General features: G+C 33.8%; 1 protein-coding gene and 1 pseudogene across 9 annotated transcripts in view; both read right to left on the bottom strand.

The window, feature by feature from the left end:
* The window catches only part of NCOA1 (nuclear receptor coactivator 1), a 189,106-nt gene that overhangs the window by 85,246 nt on the left and 83,548 nt on the right, over positions 1 to 20,312 (bottom strand). For 3 of the 9 annotated variants that reach the window (XM_016121706.2, XM_016121709.2, XM_016121704.2), the window contains exon 2: positions 7,691 to 7,852. The exons of the other annotated variants lie outside the window; for them this stretch is intronic. The gene's annotated coding sequence lies outside the window, so the exon portion shown is untranslated. The remainder of the gene's footprint in view (positions 1 to 7,690; positions 7,853 to 20,312) is intronic. 9 annotated transcript variants of the gene reach the window in all.
* On the bottom strand, positions 12,476 to 12,594 carry LOC118605995 (annotated as a pseudogene).

Genomic DNA, 20,312 nt, shown 5'->3' with positions numbered 1-20,312 from the left:
TCGCTTTGTATACACATATAGATTATATGTATTAATTTTAGTTTCAACCTTAAGGGAAGGTTTTGAAAATAAAATCTTTGGTAATATTCCATGCTTTCAGCAAAGGTAAACATTAGTAAGAAAACTTAAAATTGATCTCAATGTGGGTAGCTCAACTTAACTTAGCAACAAATATATTTTGACCTCCTACTACATGGCGGCTTCCGTTTTAGGTACTAGGGATTCAGTTGTGAATAAATTTATAAAATCACTGTCTTCATAGAGCTTCGTTCTATTGTGAGGGAGAAAGACAATAAATAAAAATTAAGAAGTAAATTAAAGAGTTAATTAGAAGGTTGTCAGTGCTATGGGAAAAAAAAGAGGCAACGATTTGAAGAGGGCAGCAATTTTAAGTGGGTAGTTTGGAAAGGCCTTGCTGAGAAGGTGAGACACCAGTGAAGACTTGAAGGAGGTGGACTGCCCAGGGTATCTGCAGGAAGAGTGCTCCAGGCAGGGGGAAAGGGAAGGGAGAAGACCTTAAGGCTGGGGGATAACTGTGCTTTTCAAGAATCACGGAAGAGATCAGTGTAGCTAGAACAAGAGAGTGAAGGAACAGGCGATGAGGTCTGAGAGGTAATGGGAGGCTGGCTACATTACGTAAGGCCTTAAAAACCATTTCAAGGACTGAAGCTTTACTGAGTAAATTATGCAATCAGGAGAGGGGTAACAACACAGGAATGACAAGTTCTGATTTTTGTTCTAAGACTTCCTCCAAGAAGGAGAAGTACAATCTTTATCATCTCAGAATTTGGTATCTAAGTTTCCAACTGCTAAATGGACATTTCTATTTGAAATCCCACTGTCACTTAAAACTCAGCATGTATAAAACATGATGAACTCTGAAGTTTTATATATCTATTAGTGATAAACAAATGAGATGAGCTGCCTTATGGATTAATGTCATCATAAAAAAAATCTGTTAAACCTCTTATTGTGAGAGAAGGACCTATATTAGGAAAATAATTACAATTTAAGGTGGATGACCTCAATGCAAAGGCCAGTATTCCAGACTTGGCAACAATAATCACGACAACAAAAAGAGATTGAAAGACCCAAAGTGGTTGTGTTAGCATCCATTCTGAAACCCAAACACAGAATAAGAATAATCAGCTAAGTAATATATTACTGTAATTAATAAGACTGTTTGTTACCTTCTCTTCCAATAGAGATCCACAGATGCATAAATGAGGTTAAACCAAATATCATGTAATAAGCCACTTAATTTTATTTTCATGTAGAAATGCAATGTAAAATTTTAAAATTTATTAATAAAAAAGGAAATTATGCAATAAATTTATAATAATGAACAAGCATCAACTCTAAACTTTGCAACAAAAGTAGAAATAAAAGAGAAGAAAATGATGAACATGGAAGAAAATGAAAGAAGACTTTAGAGTTTGCTAAAATCCAAAAAAAAAAAGAGTTTTAGCTAACTTATACTTCATGCTCTGGAGCTACTTCTTGTTTCCTTAGGTGCCCACCTTCTCTGCCTCCAAAGATGTTAGGTTATACCCATCTGAGAATTTACCCATCTGGAATTCTACTGGCCTTAAAATACTCCTGGGCATGTATTTTTTAATATAATGTGATATAAAATTATAATTCTCTTATTTCTCTCCCCTTCTAGATTGTTAACTCAAAGCCAGTTACTAGACCTTTTTACTGTTTATTCAGTATCTAACATCATGCCTAAAAAATAAAGAAGCTAAAATGGGTGATGAATCAGAGAGATTAAACATTTAAATTTTTTAAAGGATATTTAAGGTGGTTTTTTTTTTTTTTTTTAATGGTTAAATCTTCTCTGGAATCTTTCATAATGCTTTGGAATTCTTTCCTATAACTGAGAAATTGAGCTTTCTTGAAATCCTTGTTTCTCTGTTTTCATGGAGGAAAAAAACCAACCTTTCTGGTCTAGAAATTGGAGAATACCACTTCTAATTTGAAAAGGTAAATATCTAGTATTTCAGAGAAACTGCCTACAATATTTCATAGTACTGTAGATACACAAAGATATATTATAGGAATACAACTGTAAACATAAATAATACAATCTCACAGACTAGATAACTTTGAGCAACAAATAAATCTGGATTTAAAAGAAGATTCTCCATACTGTGCTACTCTCAGGCTACTGGCAGAAGATAGACATCTGCTAAATTTATCTGGGATTCTGAGGCTTAGGAATTGTCAGACAATTCGACAGCAGCCAGACAGGCTGGCCTACCAAAATAAGAACCAATAGAAAGAAGTTAGGAAAGAATCATCAACAATTTGCTAATGATGATTCTGGTATGAACTGCTTTCTCTTTACAAAACAATAAACAGTGGAATGCAAAACCTCTGATAAGTGAAAACTATTATAGCTGTTATATTTGTGGGATGGTTTTATATTTGACAGTAATTGTACTTAAATAAGGTTCATTAAGAAAGTTGGTTTCAGGAAACCAATTTGCATATCACCTTTTAAAATGAGGTAAGGTTTCTAAGTAAAAGTACCCTGTTGATTTAAAAAGACTTGCTAAATTATACCCAATCTCATGCAATCTCTAGAGGGCAGTTTTAGGAACTAGAAACCACATCTACCTCTGTTCAAATGGGCCAGACTAAACCAAATAGGTGGAGCTGAAGAACTAGGTCAGGGCTTTGTATTTCAGTTGAGTTATACATTTCTACATAAGAAATCTGTCACTCTTCTCTGGGATTTAGCTGGGAACTGCGCAACCTGAAAAATCAGTAATAGTTAATAAATAACTCTCATAATATACTTTAAAGTGTTTAGTAAACAATTTGCATAGAGGAGCGTAGAGGTGATGAGAGGGACGCTCTGAGAGCCAAACCTTCCAAAGTCGATAGCTGCATGAAAAGTATCACAGAGTAAAAATCATAACAAACAAAGAGCTCCTGCACTGGGTAACTGCCATAAAGAAATGTTTCTCAAACTGAAGTCCTCAACCACCTATAGCACTCTAAAAGAAGTTTTCAATTTGTTTTTTTCATTTCAATAACAACCAAAATCTTTCTCATGTGAAAAGAAAGAATGGGGACTTTAGGATTTTTATTATCCTTTGTCTGGTTAAATAAATTTCCATTGTTTGGATATACCACATTTTGTTTATCTATTCATTAACTGTCATTCAGTTTTTTTTTTTTTTTCTATTTGGGGGGTATTTATCAATAATGATGTTGAGAACTTTATATATAAATTTTTGTGTGAACATGCTTTCAATTCTCTTAAATATATACCTAGGAGTGGAACTTCTCAGTCATATTATGACTCTAACTTTCTGAGGAACTGACACACTGTCTTCCATAGCGTCTGTAACCATTTTAAATTCTCACCAGCAATGTACAAGCATTCCAGTTTCTTCACATCCCCACCAAAAATTATTTTGTTTTGCAAATTTATTTTCATAATAGCTACCTCTGCGGGTATAAAATGGTATCTCGTTATGGTTTTGATGTACATTTCCCTGATCACTAATGACACTGAGTATCTTTTCACGTGCTTATTGGCCATTTGTATATCTTCTTCGGAGAACTGTCTATTCAGGTGCTTTGTCTATTATTTTTTTAATTGGGTTTTTGTCTTATAGTTGCTAAGTCCTCCTAAGAGTTCTTTATATTTGGGTACTAGATTCCTATTAGATACACAATTTGGGAACATTTTCTCCCATCTTGTGTTTTCACTCTTCAAAGTATTTTTGATAAACAAAAGTTTCTAATTTTGATGAAGTCCAACTTTTTCTTCTTTTTTAATCAGTAAAATGCCTGAGCTTCCTTAATGATAACTTCTATTGCTTTGCTATTTTTCCTGTATATGGGTCATATCTTTTGTTCCTTTGCCTACCTACTAATTTTTGTTAAAAATAACAACAGTATTTTCAAGCTAATAATGACTGAACAAGGATTTCCTTAAACATCTGGAAACAAAAATTCTCTCTGAACCCACAGAACAATGGACCAAACTCAGACGGTGGCTATCCCTAGACCAGAAAGGAACCCCTGCCCCTTAAGTCTCTGCCAATATCTTAACCATTATGTCCAGGAATAGAAAGCAAAGGCAAATAAGCAAGTTTAAAGCAATGAATTCTTAAAAAATAAAGATATAATTTTATCTTATTTAATCGATTCTATAAAATATCAAATATTTGTTAAAGTGTTTTTTGTAAAAGAAAATCTCATGCAGTCTTTTTAAGTTTCTTATGCTAATAAAGACATTATCATGGACTTGGTAACTTCTAGAAGTATACTCTTTGAAATAATGTATTTAACAAATTTATGTTTACTACTGAAAGTTTATTCTATAGATCGAGATAATGCTTTTTTTCTTTGCACTATTTTTTTTAAATGGAAAGAATAAGTTTGGAAAAATGTAAGTTTTTTCTATTAATAAATATGTAGGAAGAAGAAGACAATCGAATTAGTTTTAAAACTCAACATTTTAAATTCCTCACATTAACTATTTAAAATAGAATTTTTAGCACAGATCCATTTTCTTTTATTCTTTCCTTTTATTTATTTACTTTCTTAATAAAATATAATTTTTAAAGATAAAACATAAACCTATATGCATTCACCTTGCTAAAATGCTCTTATTGGTATGAATTTGTTAATGAGAAAAAATAGTATATAAAACACATATTTGTGAGAGCTATCTTCTTAAACAATTTGGCGAAAATACCCTCAACATTTCCTTGTAAATCTATGAAACTCATTAGATGATTCCAGTTACCTAATGACTTTGGGTAATTAGAGATGTACTGTACACGTCTTCCAAAAATCAGTTCTACATTGTTCTAACTTGCGAAAAAGATGTTGGAATTTCTTTAAAAAACAAAAATGAAAGGATTAAAATCAAACTTTCTGACTATAGCTGTCTTTAACTGTGCAAACAAGTATTTAATATATACTTGCGTGTGCACAGGAGAACAATTTATAATAGTCTAGCAAGCAGGTAAACAACCTTAAAAAAAGAAAACGATCACAGACACAAAATTAAGTGATAAAAATTTCAATGCATGTCTTGTTCTACAAACTCCATCCTCTTTTACAGACTCAGATGCTAATGAGCAGAAAAACAGCTGGAAGCTGGGACCGGAGAGAATGATTATCAGCATTAGACATAAGTAATCCACAGATGATTATCAAAGACCAAATAATCACACTTATTACATAAAATTACTCCAATAGCTCAAATAATTAAGCCCCTGATCAGAGTTGTTTAATTGCCTTGAAATATTTCAGAAACTCATTTCATAATACAATATGGTTTAAATGTACACATATAAGCCAATAAAAAAATAGAGAGAGAGAGAAATTTAATGTCTGATGTTATAAGGTAGCAGAAGTGCCAAAGTAATAGAGCAGCATGCATCAAAATAATTTGACAAAACAACAGAATTATATTTTGAGGGCACTAGAAAATTATGAAGTCAGGTAAATCTCCATTTAATTTCACGGTCATCACCCCAACTGAAGAGGACAGGGCATGAATAAAATTGTAATATAAATCTCCACATAATCTCTAGTGCCCAAATTTATAGAAAGAGTATGCATTTTTAAAAGCCCAGCTTAAAACTTAAGCCAACTCACTTGATTCATTTATATTTGGGAAAAACATTATTGATACACATTGAAAAATGAAAAAAAGAATTACCCAAGTATTTCAGGTAAATAGCATTAACATCTTCTCAATGATAATACCAACTAGTTATAACCCTTAAATGCCAAACTAAAGACTAACTTTGAACAAGTTTCACTTCCAGTATTCTCAACGGAATAACAAGTATGAAATTAATGCTTAGAAATTAAACAAGAAGCTAAGATTTACAAAATTTCAAAATACAAGGGACACCAGCAACTGTCACCTAGTCCAGCGCTTCTCGAACTTTTTGACTATAAGCTACTTAAAATATACAGAATGCCTTTTTTGCCTGTTCCAACTTTTACAGTATAAAGTCAGTAGTAACAAAGAATTTGAGAGAAACAAACTAATAAAAAGGTTCACAAAAAATGTAAGCCCATTAATATGCACTTAATTAAAGGAAAACACAATATAATAATATACGTACTTGAGTGTTTGTGTTTTATATGTATTAAATCATTTATACCTCAAAACTGTCCTATGAAGTGTATATTATTATTACCTCCACTTCACAGAATCTCTGAATTCAACAGTTTTATCCGACTAATAAACATGGTCTGATGATGATGACAATGATGATGGCTAACACTTTTATAGGATTTGCTATGTGTCAACCACTGTTCTAAGCATCTAACTTACATTATTTATCCATAAACCTTACTAATTCATTGACTCATAAAATATGAAATAAGCAGCATTAGAATCCATTTTAAAGATGAGGAAACTGAGGCATGGATTACTTAATTTACCCAACATCTTAAGTGGCAGAAGTAAAAATCATTCTTAGGTAATTTGGTCCCAGAATCTGGCTAAGCTTTAACTTATACAAGTAACTTACAGTTACATAACTAATAAGCAGAAAAGCTAACTCCAGATTCCAAGTTTTGCTTCTGCCTCTACACTAAAATGACTCTTCATTAGTGGTCCTCCCAGAAAAGCTGACATTAAATTATACCACATCGAAAAATCTTAGGTGGTATAACATAAGGTTCTCAAACATATGAACAGAGAATCTTTTCAATTCTTGGTCCAAACATAATATAGAAATAAATAAAATTGATCATATATATAATCCTGACTTATCTTCTATGGTCATTATACTATAAAACCAATTATTTCCTATAAGATGTAAATCAACTTTAAAATGTAAATGTGCTATTCCTTCAAAATCAAAAGTTCTACCTTTATAAACCATAATTTTTGTCCAAAAATTTGTAAATCATAGATTATAAACTTCCATGTATACATATGCACACACATAGAAAATTCATTTCAATAACATCTAACTTGTTTTTAGGACTCTACCTTCTGGAATTTTGGGTACCTATTATGCTTTAACAAACTTTCTTCTGAAAAATATCTTTTTAGGCTTTGTTTTCAAGACAAGTCCTCAGTAACAAATCTATGAATTTCTAAAGTCGCACGTCATAGTCTCTTCAGAAAGGAACATAGATAAAAACAGACAAGCTCAAAACAAGTGGCATGTACAAAAGAGCTGGCCTGTATCCTTCCAAAATGCAGATATCACGGAAGACAAAGAAAAGCTGGTAAACTATTCCAAATTAAAGTAATCAAAGAGATGTGACAACTATGCAATGTGTGATTCTGGATCAGACAACTGATAAAATTTTAATAAACTATACATTAGATAATAATAATGAAAATGTTAAGTTTCCCGAACATTTAAAGAAAAAGACACCTAAGCCAGAATTTAATCAATAGCTTATTCTATTTTCTCTCTCTTTCTCATTCACAAAGTGAAGCCACTATCATTCCCTTACTGAAGCCTATATATTGACTTCACTGTGCATTAAAGCTGTTTAAAAAGCATAATCTAAAACTTTTCTAACATTTTCAATTAGGAATGTCAGCACATGTTTTATGATAATCGTAATGCTTCTCAGATCAAACACACCTTTCTATAAAAATACGAGTCAACAAATAATCATTTTCTCTTCATACTTTTGTAGAGACAAAGCTCTTTGAAACCAGAGCTATAATTCCTACCTGGGAGACTTCTTTGTTCATAATGAGTCCTCAAAATAGATAGGGTCAAGTCAGTGCTCTGGGGGAGGAGGGGCAGCTTCCAGGGGAATGGGGCAAAGGTGTTCTCCAGAGATGGCTCTGATCTCTCCACTCCCACTCACTGAAAGCCAATTATGCAAACAACTATAACAAAGGAGAAGAAAAAAATAAACGCGGAAGGTAGGTGAGATTGTCATTTATTGTCTAAGAAATGATCAAGGTCAGAAATGCTCTAGGTAAAGAAAGAAAATAAAACTTTTAAGGCCAAACAGAAAAATGTTTCCAAAGACAATGATAAAGATCTGATTTTACAGCTGAAGTCCATTCAGGTGATAAAATATGTATTCCTATTTAAGACTGCCACTTAGTCTTCTCAAAGATCCCTTTATATGTCTTCTAAATATTTTTTCTGGCTGCATTTGTACATTTTTTCTTTTTTCTACTTATAAACATTGATTTCATGTTTTCAGTTTGCATTTAATTTTTTTCTTTGATTTTTATAATCCTCACTATGTTATGAAAGTTACTATAATATTCTACTTCAAATTTTTTAATGAAAACATTTTTATATTCATAATACTTAAAAAGGCTTGAGCTCTGGTTCCAGTAATGATAGACTCTCCTGTATTGGACATACTCATCCACAGATAACAATTATTAACTCTGGACCAAATAGAAAAAATAACTGTTGAAAGACATTGAAATATTACCAAAAGCCAGCAGAAATGTAGGGGATTTGATCACTGAAAAAAAAAAAAAAAAAAAAAAAACCGTACTGAATGAGATTTAGACTTGTAATTTATAAAACTTATCTCTTAAGAGTACTCTTCCCTGCATACCACTTGTGCAGTGGGAGGCTATCCGGAAAGGAGAAGAGCATGGTCTCACTGATTGGTTTGAGGCATCTGAATGTACTTTAGAGCCGACAGACGGCTAGATAATATGAGGGGGAAATCATGACAAGAAGGGCGGTACAGTAGGGAGAAAATATAGGGACCCAGACAGGAGGAATGTGGAGCAAGACAAAAAAGAGCAGAGCTGATGATCTGATGTTTGACTGTTATTACAAAATCTGTAAGCTTATTATTCCTAAAATGTATCTCTGCAGTAATTATCATATAATTATCTGTGCTATTCAGAGTTCACTTTTTAAAAAGTCTTTCCTCACTACCTCTCCCCTAGGAATCCAGAGACAGTCATCTGATATGGATGGTGTAAACTCCTCAGGGACCCCCACAGCTACTGGGCCTGCCTGGAGGCTTCCCATTATGGTCCCATTTTCCCCTCAAGGGTAAGGCCTTTCTGTCTTCATTATCTGCTTCCAAAGCTAGATTCTGGCACAAGCGTAGGCTAATGCGGCACCTCAATTCCTTTAATTTATTAATTTATTCAATTTAATTTCTTACATTCAATCTGATTTAAGAATCAGATGAAGAAGCATGGTGATAGAAGAGCACCTAACACAGGATGGGTAAAAAGGAAATCTATAAAACACTCTTTGTTATTTTGGATTAGGCAGACGTACGGGGCTAAAATCCACATATATTATATATTGAGAAATAGAACAAATACATATCTATGGATCCAGAATTAACAATAGTAAATTTTTAATATATTTTCTTTTTTAAGAAATAAGGCATAACCAATAAGTCAAAGGTCCCTGCACCCACACATCATCCGCTCTGTTCACTGCCCGTCCCTTTGAGAGAAAGCGCCACCATCATGAATTAGGACATACCCTTATGGTCAATTTTTTATATCATATATACATCAATAAACAATATACGCTGATATTTAATGTTTTAAAATATACATGTTTAAATCGTGTAGTACACATATTCTACATTTGCTGATTTCATACATTGTTTTAGAATTCTAGCCTTGCTGAGGGTGTGTGTGTATATGTGTGTTTTGTTCACATGTACAGTCAATATGCTGTATCTTAATAAGCCATTCTTGTATTTGAGTTGTCTGTAAAGTTTCATTATTACAAATAATGCCTCAATGAGTATTCTTGTATATAGCTTCTTGTTCATAGTTCATATGCACAAGTGTAAGAATTTCTAATAGTAATATTCAGAAGTGGAATTTATGAGTTGTAGTATTTGTGTATCTTCCACTTTACTTGGCATTTATCAAGTTGCTTGCCAAAATGATTGTTTCATACGCCCACTAAGCAGTGTGTGAGAAAACCATTTTCTCTGTATTCTTTCCAACACTTGATATAATCAGATCTTTTTTTTAAAAAAAAAACTCTTCTAATGGATGAAAATGGGATCTTGTTTCAATTTGCATTTTCCTTATTATTATGGAGAATGAGCATCTTAGTTGGCTAAAATCTACCACTTATTTACTTATTTGTTCAACACCTGTATACACATAAAGTAGTTTTGAAATTGTTCACCTGTACCCCAATGAGAAACAAATCTACCAACTAGACTATAGGTATTCATGTACAGTTCTTTCGCCTTTACATTTTTCTTCTTGGGTTTATCAGATTCTTCGCAGAAGATTGTTCCTGCTTTCTGCATGGAAGATAAAGGCCTCAGTTCCGGAAGACAATAACGGAGAAGACAGCAGGGCTCTCAACATTCAAAACCCCGAGGCTCATTTAATATCCCTCCGCCTCTGATGTGCTGGTGTCCCTTAGTCCCGCAGTCCTGTTTTAACCTGGAAAATATACTTCAAGTCTCTCAACCAAGATGGGAGCAGTATTAGCACAGTGACAGGGTAAAAAGAGATGCAGGCGCCTGTTTCTTAAATAGCTTTTAAGCAATCCTTATTTTAGTTCCCTGCCCGTCTTCACCTCCACTTTCACAGTTACATAATACTACCACTGTTAGAATCCTTTGAAGATTCATTCACAGGTACAAATTCAATTGGTCCTCAGCTTTCCCCACTTAAAACTGGGCCTTCCTAGTCTACATCTCAATTTATGATTTAAAAAGCAAAAACAAAACAAAACCCCAACCCAACCCTTGTTGACTTTTTTTGTTGTAGTTTAAAGGAGGGAACAATATTAAATGAGTGTTCAACTACCACCTTTACCCGTAATTAAATACTGTGTTATCATTTGTAACATTTTATTTATTTTGATGTTATTTTGTAAGCTTTTTAAAGTTTTGCTTCATGTATGTTATTAACATCTTATCTTTTTGAGAATTTAAAAATTTATCATCCTGACATTCTCAGGAAACAATTATTAACTAAAATTACTCAACAACATAAAGAACTATATGACAGAAACAATAATAGGCGGTTGGCCTATGCAACAGTTAACCATGAAAGTTTAGGAAAACGACCAGCTTTAGAACAATGCCTTTCCATACCCAAGCTGATAACCATGAATTCTGACTTTGGGAAAGAAGGAGAAAAAAAAATCTATCTTTTGTCAGCAACTGTCACTTTATGAGATGAGTGTCAAAAGCAGCTGTGGTCTACTGTTCTCTTTGCTTTGAGGAAGTAAAAGAAACTCAAACCTCTAAGGGCAATTACATTAACTGTGAAGTGTGATGAAAGTAACTTTGTTACTTATAACACTTAAAATTATAATGTTTATATGTTACTTTAATAAAATTAGTGCAGATGCAAGGTTATCTTTCGTATAAAGTGACGCTAACTTTAATTCTTTATGACATACTTTTTGATGAGGAGAGAATGGGATGTTAACCAAAATTCCCAGTGTGTTGGGAATATTAGCTTAAGTCAGCTATGCTGCTTCCAGTAGTGGGTCATCACAAATAACCATTAACCATAGTGACAATTATAAATTATTTTGGTTACAAGGAGTTAAGATTTTGTACTAACTTCTGTGTAGTTATTAATTCTACCTCAAACAAAATTTAAGAAAGACGAAGTAATCTCAAAATTTGTGTGAAGAAATAAGCTGTTTTCTTGGTAGGGACTGTAAGATTTTCATAAAAGAATGAAGAATGATGTTACCAACTTTCCTGTTTGTGAGGACACAGGACTCATGCTCTCCAAACCAAAGACAAAAATGATTTAAATAAAACTTGAAATCAAGACACCCGCATTAACATTAAAATATAATTTTAAAATATGTACATTTATAAAAAAATATGTAGGTTATTTCACTTCTTTGTATGTAGTTGTAATTAACACTGTCTGTGAACACATGTGCACATGTGCAACAGGAGATACGAAGAAAAATGTTCGTGCTAGCAATGTTTATAAAAGCAAAAAACAGGAACAATCCAAATGCCTATCAATTATAGAATGGATCAGAACTCTAGTATATTGACACAATACAACCTCACACCAGTGAAATAAATTAACTGGGCTTTAGCTATCCACATCTGTCTACAGGCAACCACGATCCCGTCTTCCAACTGAGGTAGCACAGCATTACGATTAAAAGTATGGATTCTGGAGCCCAACGCCACCACTACTAACTTTCTGACCTTCATCCCTCCATGCCTTGGTTTCCTCATCTACAAAATCAAGATAATACCTGTACCTACTCCAGAGTTGTTAGGAGAGTAAACATTTAATATTTTATAGTTATTTAAAACTGCTTGGCACATGGCAAACACTGTAAAGTGTCTGATTAATAAGCAGACCACAGCCAACTAGTTTGATATCTCTTCTACTTGTCAGCCACCTTTCTAATAAAGGATGGCATCCATCATGTTTTCCCTCAATTTTTGCCAGACGTGGGTACTATGCATTTCTTTAATTATTTGTTTTGGTAATACATATTCAGGAAATTTAGGTACCTTCATGTGGCTTTTTATTTTTTACTTTTTACATCTATAGCACCTGGTCTTCGTAGGTGGTCTCCCATCCAAGTACTAACCAGGCCCAACCCTGCTTAGTTTCCAAGATCAGACGGGATTGGGCTTGTTCAGGTTAGCATGGCTGAAGACCTCATGTGGCTTTTTGTTTTTAATTTTTCTTCTGTTTCTAGGAAGATACTGATGCTTAAATTTTAAATTTTAAAGATAAATTACAACTTTAAAAAGTATAGTAAGAAGCCAATCCAGAGTACTTCGTTTTATCAGTTTCTATTTTTTGCCTCCCTTTAAAAAAGATGGCAGACTATAACCTTAAAACCAAAATTGTGTGTTTAACTGCCTGCATATCAACTGCTAAATCTAAAATATTAATGACTCTACATCCACAATTACATTTACATTAAAGAGATAAACAAAGCTACTAGTTCTAGATGCAGTATAAACATATCTATTTTGGAGAAAAGTTATCCTCAAAAGAATGCTCCTACTATTTTTATGCTCTATTCTAAGCTCCACACCTGCAAGCATCTGCCTGTTTATTAAGGAGCTCCAAACTAATCTCCTGTATTTTCCTTTTCCCTGACTCTTCCCTATGCAAATAATAATAATAACAATTTCATACCCAGCCAATTACTACTAACCCAGATATTATACTTTAAATCTTTTCCCCTCTCACGCCCTACTTTGTCAATCACCAACCTCCATCTAGTCTATTTAAAAAATAAATCATCGATCCACAAATCCAATGCCGTGTTCCCGCTTATACTCTTCCATGTGGTTTTATCTCACTTACAACAAAATCCAAAATTCACAACAGAGCCAATCTCCCCCTAGCATGCTGTGCTTTAGCCAGATTGGTCTTTCCTCAGTTTCCCCCTATTCCCCAATCCTTTCCCCCACTGCAAGGTTTTCACTACAATATATTTATTCTCTGCCATGAATAATCCCTCCTATCTTCTTCACCCGTCCAATTCCTACCATTGTTTAAACTTCAGCTAAAATTCTACTTTGTTTACCCCAGTAATCTAAATCAGCCCTCCCTTATACTTTCATAGCGCTTTCTACTTTTTCTTCTTGGCATTTTCTGCAATTTTCATTTACACATTTGTTTGTGTGATTATGTGTTTATTGCCCATCTTCCTCACTAGACCCGTAAGCTCACAAGTGAATGTTTTTTAACACAGAAGAGGTACACAACCTTTGAAAAAGTTAATTTGTGGAATTAGTAAAACTGTTTTAATTCAACAACAATAATAAAGTTAAAAGCTCAAAGATAATGAGGATCACTGAAACATTAAAAATCTTTCTAAACAAATCCAAGAGCAGTAGCAATGGCGTGGGGGCATACTAGATTGCTATACAAGGGATCAGACGTAGGTTTGGAGGTGAGGACACAGGGAGGAAAGAAAGCAGAAAGCAGTCAAAATGAGAAACAGTCTCTACAAATGGAAGAAAACCCAAGTCAGTGGCAGTGTTCTGCAATGTAATTTATCTCTCTGTTTGCCACAAAAACACGAGGGTGTTGGAGAGAGTCCATATTCAAAGAGCTAAAAATGAAACGTAACACCTAAACTACAAGTGTTTAGTTCTTTCCTAAAGAGCAACTCTACTAAATAAGGAAGGCAGCTGTTGAAGACTATCAAAGCTAAGCTGTTTCAAATCTCCAAAACACTATAGCAGGATGCTCGGATAGGATTTTAATTTCCAATACAGGTTTTATATGTGTTAAAAGATGACATTTCACTAAGGCCGAAAACAAAGCAAAAGTTAGATCACTTTAGGAACAGTTAAAATTGGCAGAGATTTTATCAGGTGTGTGTTTGCATTACACATTTTTACGTGCAAGCTCTATCTACTCTACACAAAGACCGTCTTACTATCTCTTTGTCCTCTCAAGGGTAGCAAAGAATATGGATACTCACTAAAGTTAACTGATAAAACTATTTGCATCTAGATGTTTCTCTTTCTTTTTATGAAATTTCCAAATTGCATAGTACCTTATAAAATAGAGAAGTGACAAGCATATGTACTTAGAGGTTTTAATAAGTAATTTCATTTTTCAGATGCAAAGTTATAATCTGTATCTTAGGGGGCAGGGTATCAGATGATAACCAGAGGCTTAGCCTTGTAAGTTCAAAAGATAGATAATAAACATTAGTCAGGTATTTTAAAATCAAATGATAATACGTTTTCTTTTTATTTCTTTTACTGAGTACATATCATATCTTTTATAACAGAGTCATTTAATCCTCAAATATTTAAGAGCTTAATATGTGGTAAACACTGTACCAGGTTCTGAGGTGCAACAGTGAATGACAGAAATGAAGTTCCTACTCTTTGAATCTCACATTCGAATAGGAGGAAAAGGTCAGTAAGTAAAACCGAATAATTTGAGGTAGAGAATTACTAGGGGAGCTACTTTTGATTGACTGATTAAGGAGAGTTTCTATGTGAGGGTGACACTCGAAACATAATGGGCCAAAAAGAAAGTGCTTATTTATCACTATCACTCAAAATCACTACTAAATATACAGCTCTCCATCACAATCATACAACCATTTCCCAGTTCTCTAGGTTCTTAGAACTGTATAACTTGGCTCTGCTTCTTGCATTTCCTACATTCAATCCATTAATAACTCTGTTAATTCTTTTTCTTCCATGTCTATCAAACCAGTTCAATTTTTCGACATCATCATTACATTCCATACTGTTAGTCATCCAAGTCGGAGGCACTTCAGCAACATACTTAACCTCTATCCTCCATCTGCCAACACATGCGCCCCACATCCCATGTTCACAATGTCACTCCCCTAGCCACTACTCCGCAGTGCCTTTCCACATTTCCCATAAAGAATCTGCACTCCTATTACGTGGCATTTAAGGTCTTCTATTATCGTAGCCTCTGATGACAGAGCTGAAAAATACATGAGGCCATATTAAATGAAGAAAAACAATACACATTGTAGTTGGAGGTTTTAACACCCATCCCTTGGTAACCCATAGAAGAAGACTCCTTTGGGGTAAAAATAATAAAGACTTGGAAAATTTCAATGGTACCACCAACCAGCTTGACTTGATTAACATTTTTAGAACATTATGCCCAACAATTGCAGAATACATATTCTTTTCAAGTGCATGTGGTACTTTCATCAAGAGACTGCTGAAAAGTCAAAATTTAAAAGGATTAAACACATCAGAATGTGTTGTTTGAACACAACTAAATAAATAAAAAATCCGTAACAATAAGACATTTAGAAACCTAACTCCAAATGTTTAAAATTACACTTCTAAATAATTCATGAAGAAAAAAAGTTTAAGGAAGGAAAAAATTGGAAAGATTTCAAATAGAATGATAGTAAAAAATACACCATATAAGAGTTTGTAGAATACAGTAAAAGCAGTGTTTAGAGGGAGGGGATTTTATAGCTTCAAAGCTTATGTTAGTAGGCGGAAAAGGCTGTCTAAGGTTCTAGCTTCAGAAGCTTAAAAAAAAAAAAAAGCAAAGTAAATTCAAAGGATGTAAATGGAATAATGAAAGAGCAGAAATCAACAAAAATGAAAAAAATTGACAAAACACAAATGAGTTCCTTGAAAAGATCAAAAAATTCATAAATCCCCAGTTCGAATGGCCATTTTCACAGCCTCGGTTTTCATTCAACCTTGTCTGAAATCACCACGTCAGGCACTTTCCAACCTTCAACCACAAAGGAAACTCACCCCCCAATGCCAGCCTTTTGATTTTCTGTACCAAGGGTCAGCAAACTATGGTTCCAAGGACATACGGGGTCCCCTGCCTATTTCTGTATGGCCCATGAACCATGAAGGGGCTTTACATTTTTTAACGGTTGGGAAAAAAATCAAACGAAGAAGAATATTTCAGGACACAGGAAAACTACATGCAATTCAATTTCAATGTCCATTAACAAAATTTTCTGGGAATACAGTTGTGCCATTGTTTACTTATTGTCTATGACTGCTTTTCCACTGCATTAGCTGAGTTGAGTTTGCCAACCCCTGCTCTGGACACACTCCTCCTCCTCCTCTTTACCTCTCTGTCAGTTCGTGTATCCACTCCAAGATGCAGCTCAAAATCCGTTCATGAAAAATGTCACTTATACTTCCTTAAAAAATATTGTGTAAATACTCTATATAGAGGCTTTACACTTTTTAATATATTGTTTTCTAAACTATGAAATACCTTTGTATTTATATTGGTTTCCTCATGTAGCAGTAGTTTGTAACTAAATTTTTATTAGAGAAATACAAAAATTTACTTTCTCTAATTGTAAAGGTTTACTTTCTCTAATTATAAAAGAACCACTTGCTTTATAAATCAAGGGTAGGATATGAAAATTTACTTAACATTTTTTCTAAAATTAGTAATATATTATTATGGTTCCTTCTTTCCCCTAAATTGGTTTCTAATTTTTATGGTTTAAGGATGCCTTTACACTTTTAAAAAATTATGGAAGACCTCAAAGAGGTTTAATGTATATGGGTTATCCATATTTATTATATTATAAATTAAAGTGGATGATGTTTAGAATATGTAACAGCTCTTTAATAACTTTTTTCCCCTTTACTATAAATAAGTAACGCTGAAGACAATAACCCCAACAGTTGGGTACCACTGCCTTGATTTGTAAGTCACCAGCTTTACCTTCTATTATTTTTGCACTCTCGGTACAAATATCTACACATTAGAAAAGGCAAGTAACATCTTAGTATTACTAATAAAACAATTTTGATATTGTGGACCTCACAAAAAGGTCTTAGGGACCCTATTTTAGATTGAATTATGTCCCCCAAAATTTGTATGATGATGCCCTATCTCCCAACTGACTTTATTCTGAGATAGGACCTCACAATTAAAAGATGTCATAAGGGTGGAGCCTTAATCCAACAGGATTAGTGTCCTTATGAGAAGAGGAAGAGACACCAAGATCTGAGGTGAAACCTCTGCCAATACTAAAGTCAATATTCTCTTTGAGCTTTCAGATGCATTCTAAAAAACTATACACTCCACTAGCTGTTCTTAGCTTCTTAATATCCTTCCAGTGTCTGGTAAATGAGGACATACCTACAGCTCAGTCTTTAGCCCTTTTCTTCAGCGCCCATGTAAACACGTATTAACATATACATGCATATGCATATATATTCATGCACACATGTGAGTTCATGTGTGCATGAATATATATGCATATGCATGTATATGTTAATACGTGTTTACATGGGCGCTGAAGAAGTACCAATGTTCTTCCACATTAAATTTAATGTAACAATCTATTGAGTATCTTATATATCACATCTCAATAAATTCGATCTATGAGGAAAGACACAGGCAGAAAGCTAGCTATAAATTTCAAACAGAAACCATAAATAAAAATTAATAATTTTGACCATGAGACAATGAAAAATTCCCCAAAATGACAACAATCGCATAGTCCCACAAATGACCAAGTTAATATCTCCAGAAAAATGGGCAAAAAAATAAAATAAAAATAAACAACATACATATGCAACTGGATAATAAAAATGAAAATACATCCAACTTAATTAAAAATTGTTTGAATTAAATTAAAATTAAGGCAAAATAATTTCTCATCTATGAGACTGGTAAAAGATTTAAAAGACTACTAAAATCCAACATTGGCGAGGGTCTAGGGAAATATGCAATGTCTCCTATCACTGTCAGGAATGTAAACTAGTATAGCCGCTCTGGAGATACTAAAATAATCAAAATATACATAAAAAGCAATCTACCTTCTAAGAACTTGTCCTTACCATGTAATCAAATGTGCATTAAGTGTAGAGAAGAGGTTCTCAACAGAGACCTATAGTACCCTCCAGGGAACACTTAGCAATGTTTGGGGACATTTTTGGTTGTCACAATTCAGGGTGGGTAGTGCTACTGGCATCTAACGAGTAGAGGCCAGAGACGCTGCTGAACATCCTTTAATACACAGGATGGCTCAACAACAAAGAATTATCTGACCCAAAATGTCAACAGTGCTGAGGCTGAAAAACCCTGGTATAGGAGGATCAGGAACTTGTACCATTGCAGCTACCCTTGCTCCTCTCCTGAAGAAAAGAAAATTGATTCCTATTTAAATGAAATTCTAGTATACTGACTGGCTATTAAACTGGCAGGTGGGGGACAATGTGCACTAAAATGTCAAACTGCTACATTGTTCTTCCTCTCCTATATTTGTCATTTGTTTTGCTAGACAGTTAAGTTGATTTGACCTTACTTCCTAGGGTGGCTGAGCATTCTTCTCTCACACAGTTAATGGGTCAAAACACATGGGGACCAAAGGTGTCGCTAGTACTACCAGGCACGTATCATGCTCTAATCAAAACCTGACAGTCAGCTAACAGTAAAGTCAAACATTAGGTTTAGGGAAATGAGACAAAGGTGTGTGCTAATTCCTAACAGGGCCTCCTAGGATATAGGAATACAGAGATCAGTAACAAATTAGACCCATGGGAAATGCAAATTCATGAGCTGTGCTTAGAAAGTTGCCTGAACACATGCAGAAAAATGAAATGTGAATCTATATACAGTACTCACGTTCAATGAAACAATGAGAGGCTGTGGTTAAAGTGTTCAAAAGGAAAATAAATACAAAGAGATCTTAAATGTACCAAATGTGTATTAAGAGGACAAAGGAAACCTCAGGAAAGATGAGGACTAAGTACCATTACTGCAATTTTCTAAACGTTTCAAGAAGACAAGACAAATGTCATATTGCAGGAAAAGGGTCAGGTGGATGAGTAAACCCTCCCTGCCTCCAAGATTATGAGAGTCACAGGAACCACTCCTTCCACCTTATGATGGAAGTGGCGTGGGTAAAGAGGGTGAGGCTGGGACACTGCAAAGAAGCGGCAAGAAAAAATGCTAGCTCAGTCACTACATTAAAGATCGTCTCGTGAATCCAAAGCAGAATTTCTTTTCAAATGTCCTGTTATCATCTTTTACCACTAACCCAGAGGGGTATTTTTCCTAATTAGTTTAAATTTCATCACGTGTAACTCATATAGATATGCCTAGAAAGGTCTTGCATATACTAAATTTTATAAATCAAATATCATTCTTTACATGTAAAGCTAAAATATATCATTCGATGGAATCCTGGTGCATCACTCTTAACATAGTTTTTGTATTAAAAATTTTTATGACACAAACAAATACATAAGACACTTGAAACACACACACACACAAATAAAAATTAAATTTGTCCATATTGTTTTCTATATTCTCAGACTCATAATATTGAACAGTTAATAATAACTTGATCATGACATTTGTTGCACTTGCTCAACAAACCAAATTATATAAAATTTGTCAATGGCCATAAAAATAGAAGTCCCAATTCAATGCCAGTTTGTTACAGCAAGATAAAGTGAGTCTCCTCAAACAGATGCTTTCCTTAGTCTTCTTTCAGGCAAACTTTAATCTTCCTGGAAGGAATTTAAAGAATTTCATAGAAAGGATAAGAATTTTACCTGGAAAAAAGTGTAAAGAATTTGTAGAGGGTATGAGGAAGAAGCACTCAGGAGTGTGAAGAGCCTGACAAGAGAGAATGTTTTGGGGAGAGAAGGTCAAGAAGAGGTGTAGATATGGCAACTTAATGAGGAACAGGAAAGTCTGAGCATGAACAAAGATATTTAAGGGCAATTTACAGATTTAAGTCTTGCTGGATGATGGAGAATATAAACTACATCCTTCATCTCAACAAAATCTTTAGGAATAGTCTACATTATTCATCACCAAAAATATAATTTTGGTATTAATTTTTGTTTTTTTGTTTTTGTTTTGCTTGTTTTCTTATATGTAAGAAGTCATGAAG

Source organism: Rousettus aegyptiacus, unplaced genomic scaffold (assembly GCF_014176215.1).
Source record: "Rousettus aegyptiacus isolate mRouAeg1 unplaced genomic scaffold, mRouAeg1.p scaffold_m13_p_7, whole genome shotgun sequence".
NCBI classification, from domain to species: Eukaryota; Metazoa; Chordata; class Mammalia; order Chiroptera; family Pteropodidae; genus Rousettus; species Rousettus aegyptiacus.
This window is presented reverse-complemented; position numbering and strand designations above follow the sequence as displayed.